This window comes from Salmo salar, chromosome ssa19 (genome assembly GCF_905237065.1).
Source record: "Salmo salar chromosome ssa19, Ssal_v3.1, whole genome shotgun sequence".
Taxonomy (NCBI): domain Eukaryota; kingdom Metazoa; phylum Chordata; class Actinopteri; order Salmoniformes; family Salmonidae; genus Salmo; species Salmo salar.
Window position 1 is genome coordinate 20674328 of NC_059460.1, and position 6196 is coordinate 20680523.

The 6196-nt window shown below is 40.2% G+C and overlaps 1 protein-coding gene across 1 annotated transcript in view; it reads right to left on the reverse strand.

Moving 5' to 3' along the window:
- Positions 1-3174, reverse strand: part of LOC106578564 (cadherin-18) — a 227641-nt gene extending 224467 nt beyond the window's left edge. Inside the window, exon 1 of the mRNA XM_014157549.2 lies at positions 2943-3174. The gene's annotated coding sequence lies outside the window, so the exon portion shown is untranslated. The remainder of the gene's footprint in view (positions 1-2942) is intronic.
- Positions 3175-6196: the final 3022 nt, after the last annotated feature.

Consider the following 6196-nt stretch of genomic DNA (forward strand, 5'->3'; position numbering starts at 1 on the left):
CTTCAGTCTTTATAATAATTTAATAATAATAATTGATTGGATTTTTATAGTGCTTTTTTCACCTAGATGCTCAAAGCCCTTTAGGGGGAAACACACCTCATCCACCAACATAGTGTAGTACCCACTTGGGTGACGCACGGCAACCATTTGTGCCATTAAGTTTCACTTATGCCTCTAGAGAAAGCAAGCTTGAGCCATTAAAAGACATAATGGTAAGTGCGGACACCAGTTCATTGCCTGGTCTACACCAATGACAATCACATTGACGCCAAGGTCTGTGCTTCAAACAAATAATTAAAGGCATGCTCTGGTACTTTAGCGGCTAAGAAAGTATTTTTTAAACCTCCTGCTTTGAGCTGGATGTGTCAATGTGTAGTTCATACATGCATAATCTATTATCAGAATTACTGTTTTACCTCAATTAGCCACAAAATCCCTAGTTTAAAAGCAACTTTTTTCTTGCAGCTGTGCTGCGCCATTTTCCCAAGATTCCTCCCCACGTGGGCTAGCCCCCTAGCAATTTGAGTTCTAGCCAATGAGGCCTGCCCAGCATTATCCAATGAGGTTGCAAGGCTGTCCCAATGGCTCAGTGGACACAGCAGAGAAAAAGAGTAAGAGCAATGACATGGTGCATATATGTGACGTCGTATACAATTTTTGGGAACCACTTAGAACTACTGGCTAAAGCGTATACACAAATATCGGAGAATCTCTTTAAACAGAGCCACTGATCTAAGCTGAATGAAGAGATGGGGATAATTCTGCCTTCAAATCAGACTTTCATCCATGTTCCGTGTTCTTATTTTCTGAAGAAAAGGTCTAGATCCCCTGAAGCTAGTTTAGAGACATCATGATGTGATTGCTATTATCCCTTGTGGGCTGTTTTCTGGACACAGATTTAACCTATTGTACTGGATTAAGAAAAATGCTCAATGTAGATTCTTCATTTAAAGTGTTTTGTAGACACGCACTAGGCTTAATCTGTGTCCAGGACACTGGCAATGGATGTCCAGGTTGCATCAAGGCATATATTGGTTGATTTCTGATGGGAGCCACTACAAAATACTCCTAAAGCCATGCTAACTGCACCAGCCAAAATTCTCACCAAAATTGATGGCAATTAAATGCAATGATTGAAAGTCAGCCCAGGTAATGCAGTGAAATGTCTCCACAATAGCAGGCTGGAACTCTCTAGTCAGAACAGAAAATATATTCAGTTCCTAATACAAAAAATTATGGCAATACTCTTGACTTGTATATGGTACAGCAGCTTGACATACTGAACAGTATATGCATTATTATGCTGTGCAAGGATTTGATGTTCAAAAGCTGTTGTCAAAGCACAAGAGAACCTACGATACAAAAACAACAATAACAGTGCTTCCATAAAGTCCCTCACACTCCAACCATTTTACCGTCACCCCTCCCTCTGCTGAGCACACCTTCCTAGACAGAGATTACAATCACAATATCAACAGTGCAAAACTGAGCAGAGTCTGACGAGGTACAACTACCTACCTTACACTGGGGGGGAAAAATATTCTTAAATGGTTCTTCCTCAGCTCTTAATGTTCTTTGGAGGACTCTAGCCTGATAAAGAACCTTTGAGTTATGTGTGAGGTTCTTCACGTGGCATCTACGGTTCTTCAGAATTCTAAAAGGTTCTTGAAATGTATGGAAGCCTGCAGATGTGTCAATTTCATATCACACAGCCAATTGGTCAGTGTTAACTACTGTTCATTTTTAGTGTAACATTTCTAGTGTTGATTCAAGAGTTAAATTAACACTAACGAGTTGAATTAACAATCAATTGTGTAACTGTAAAAGAACCCCACTGTTGGTGTTAATAACCAGAGTTTTACCACACCCATCATTATCATATTTCCCAGCATGCTCTATTACAGGTAGATTTTTTTGAATTGCTTCTTTCAATATCTATTTTTTTACTTGTACATTGATTGATTATTACATTTGATGCTGCTCAAATATGAATAACATACACTTTTCTAAACTGTTCCAATCTATTACTTGGACTTACTGCACCCGTTACAGAAATGGTTGTTCCAGTTTAGCTGTTTAGGGTAGTCTCACATTATATGCTTCTCAACCTTGGCAGTCAATATGAATGTAGGTTGAGTGTAAAGAGAAATTCCAAATGTTGGATATCCCCACTCTGGCTGGATTCCAATAAGTATTACACATCACTTTGTAAACCAGCATAATGTAATTTGCAGGCCTGATGTGTCCTATAAACTATGAGCCCTACAGCAGGTCTAATCAATTCCGGACCTGGAGGAATGAAGCATTTCTGGTTTTAGATTTTTTTTGTATGGTTCTTCAAAGAACCACCACATTTATGGTTCTTAAAGAGACCCTAAAATGGTTCCTTTATGGCATTGCTCTCAAGAACCTTATTTGGTTCCAACTTGCACCTTTATTTATAAGAGTTGTGTTTCTAAAGCATTCCAACATAAGGGCATGCCTGCCTCTCTTTTTAAATTATATTTCAGAGTGGGAGATGGAATCTGATGCGGAGAAAGACCTCTGCTAATAAAAGGATAAGAAATCAATGAGTGAAGTCCCGTTTTCTGCAGCGCATTTATATTTGTGTCTGAAGCTACAGCGGCGCTGCTCATGCATCAGCTATCCTAACTCACACTCACTCGCACTATCATACCCCTACAGCAGCTGTAGCAGCGGCAGAAGCACCAGTCCATAACTCCAGCGAGGGAGGGAGGCTTACAACGTACACACCACAGGAGACAGAGGCAGAGGCAACGAGCTGCAAGTGCACTCATTAGCACCGAAAAATAACCTACGATAAACCCCCTCGCTCCGTTTCTTTGTCTCTCACACATACACAGAGAGAGACATTCAAACACTCACATACATATTCTGTAGAAACAGCTCAAAGCACAAATGGTACTTTAATTTTTCCATACCTGGTGGGACTTCCTTTGACAGGCATGACAGCTGACAGTTCGGGAGGATGAGTGAGAAGGACTTTCTGTGCTTGCCTCACCATTTTCTCTCTTTCTCTCGCTCCCTCTTTCCCTTTTTCTCTACCACCGTCTGTCTCTCTAGGGCAGTGCTTAGTGCTCGGCTAGCGGAGAGCCCACTTTCTTTCTCTCTCTCTCCCTCTTTCTCTCACTGTGGGTGTGAGCAGAGGATTGAAGGAGTGTGTGTGTGTGAATGGTATAAACCATCATCCAATCCAGCCAGACTACTGCTCTACGGCTGCAGCAGCTCCAGGAGGAGGAGATCTCTGATTGGTCGGTTTAGAGCTGAGTGCATGTCTGTCAGGCTTGCACCACCCTCTTTGTCTTTCACACTACCCTCCTATTTCCCCCTCTCTCTCTCTCTCCTATCCCTCTGTCTTTCTCTCTTTATATGTTAACCTTCATATTCATCCACATTTCTCCCTATTCCGCTATCCCTCAGTCATACTTGTCTCCCTGTATTCTTGCTCTCCTTCTCATGCAAGTGCACATACACACACACACACACACACACACACACACACACACACACACACACTCCCTCTCTCAGGTACCCTAGGGCTTTTACTCTCTCTGGCTCCAAAGGGAAACTTAATGAATAATAAACAGAGGAGTGAAAGGGAAGAGTTGGGGGTGCAGGTAGAGGAGCGTAGGAGATGGGCAGTGGGAGAGAGATAGAGGTCCTTCAGGACCATGGCACATTGGAGTGATGGAGAGAGGGCTACTTTGAGGTGTTCACCCATCAAGTAGACAAGAGAGGAAGAGAATAGAAGACGTGGCAAAGTGGAAGAGGACGGGGGATAGAGGGATGAGGTGGAGGGGTGGAGGTGTCTAAATAAAGAGGGCGCTTGGTGAAGAGACAGATTAGACTCCAGAGACAAGGAGGGAGGCTTAGGTTGAGAATAGAGGCAGGGGGAGAAAATGGATGTTGAAAGACAGGGGGACTCACTAGAAGACGTCACAGGAACAGCCTCTCCTTAACAATGTGGTCCCTCTCCTTCATCTATCATCCAGACCCAGTTCTCTCAGACAGACCAGAAGTGTTTCTCATTTACTAAAAGAGTTTAATCTGCATACTACTAGCTAAACATTTCTGAAACGTAGGATAAATGTTTGAAAAGAAACAGTACATAAAAGGTTTTGAAAACTATTTTTAGATTAACCGCCTTAGAGTATATTAAATGGTTTGGTTGTTTTGAAGGATTCCCGGCAATTTTTGACTCCGATCCATTCTGCATTCATATGATACACACATCTAATGACTGGGTGGGCTATAATATAAACTAAATTGAGATTATTGATGGTTTATTGATGTGGGTCAGTAGGCCACCTAGTTGCAGTCATACATGAATGTTAATGTGCTAGGCGTCCTGCTAGCGGGACAACTTCCGGTGAAACTGGAGGGCGCGCAATTCAAATAAATAATCATACAAATTATGGATATTAAACATTTAGGTACATAAGTGTCTTATATCAGTTGAAAGCTTATTGTTAATCTAAATGCACTGTCCGATTTACAGTAGCTATTACAGCGAAAACATGCCATGCGATTGTTTGAGGACAGGCCCCACATCAAAATATTTTTCCACCGGCACAGGTTTCATAAATTCACAAATAGCGATTAAATATTCACTTACTTTTTCAAAATATTCCTCTAATTTGTCATCCAAAGGGTCCCAGCTATAACATGTAGTGTCGTTTTGTTAGATAAAATCCTTCTTTATACCCCAAAAAGTCAGTTTAGTTGGCGCCATCGATTTGAGTAATCCACTCGTTTAACATGCAGGGAAAGGAATCCGAAAATCTACCCCTAAACTTTGTTTTAACAAGTCAAAATACTCCTCAGATACCCTAAAATGTAATCAAACTATAATATTTCTTACAGGAAGAAGTATGTTCAATAGGAAACCGATTTCAGCAGGTGTGTCCTGTCCAGTGGTGCGGGCAAATACAACTTTCCAAGACTGTGTCCGTGTCCTAAAACTGATATTTCTTATTCGTTTTTGAAGTTTACAAGCCTGAAACCATGAACATAGACTGCTGACACCCTGTGGAAGCCATAGGAATTGTATCCAGAGAGTATGACCTTATACTTGCCATTCTAAGAGGATGGTCTCTCTCACAAAAATATTCTGGTTGGTTTTTATTTGGATTTTCTCTGACCATATCTATTGTGTTATATTCTCCTACCCTATTTTAAAACCTGTTGGGGATCTTATCCCGGTATAGGGATTCATTGTCAAGAGACCATGGCGGGAAATTCAAAACTGCAAGAATCTAATAATTTCAATTTCTCAAACAATCAACTATTTCTCACAATTTGAAAGATAAACATCTCCTAAATCCAACCACATTGTCCGATTTCAAAGAGGCTTTACGGCGAAAGCATAAAGTTAGGTTATGTTAGGAGAGTACATTGAAAATAGCTGTGTGTAATGTTTTGTCAATTCAAAGACAGGCGTCACCAAAAGCGGATAACCAGCTAGAATTATGCACTAACCTTTGACAATCTTCCTCAGATGACACTCCTAAGACATTATGTTATACAATACATGCATTTTTTGTTCCATCAAGTTCATATTTATATCCAAAAACAGCATTTTACAGTAGCGGTGAAATTCAGATTTTTTTTTTCTCTCAAATGCTTCCGGTGAACAACGTTACAATTTACAAAATTACTATTCGAAAACATTGGTAAATTATAATATTGTCATTCAAATATTCATAGTTTAACATTTCGTAAATGCTACTGCATTGCCAGATTTCAAAATAACTTTACTGGGAAATCACAATTTGCAATAAACCGGGTGCTGTGCTAAGAACAATAGGCTAGGCTATACAGGTTAGCACCATCTTGTAACCATGTAATATCAAAATTACTATTGTCAATAATCCCTTACCTTTGATTATCTTCATCCATTGGCACTTCCAGGAATCCCATGTCCACAACAAATGTGGTTTCTTTCAACAAAATTCATAATTGATGTCCAAATAACTCCAAGTTGTTAGCGCTCGGTAGGCTACTAAAAAGTAGCGCGGGGGGAGTCACGGCGAAAAGTAAAAAAAAAATCTATTTACGTTCGTTCAAACATGTCAAACGTTGTTTAGCATCAATCTTTAGAGCCATTTTTAACGTGAAACATCAGTAATGTTTCAACCCGACCTCTCCTGTGTCTTGAAAAACGTATTTGAAAAAT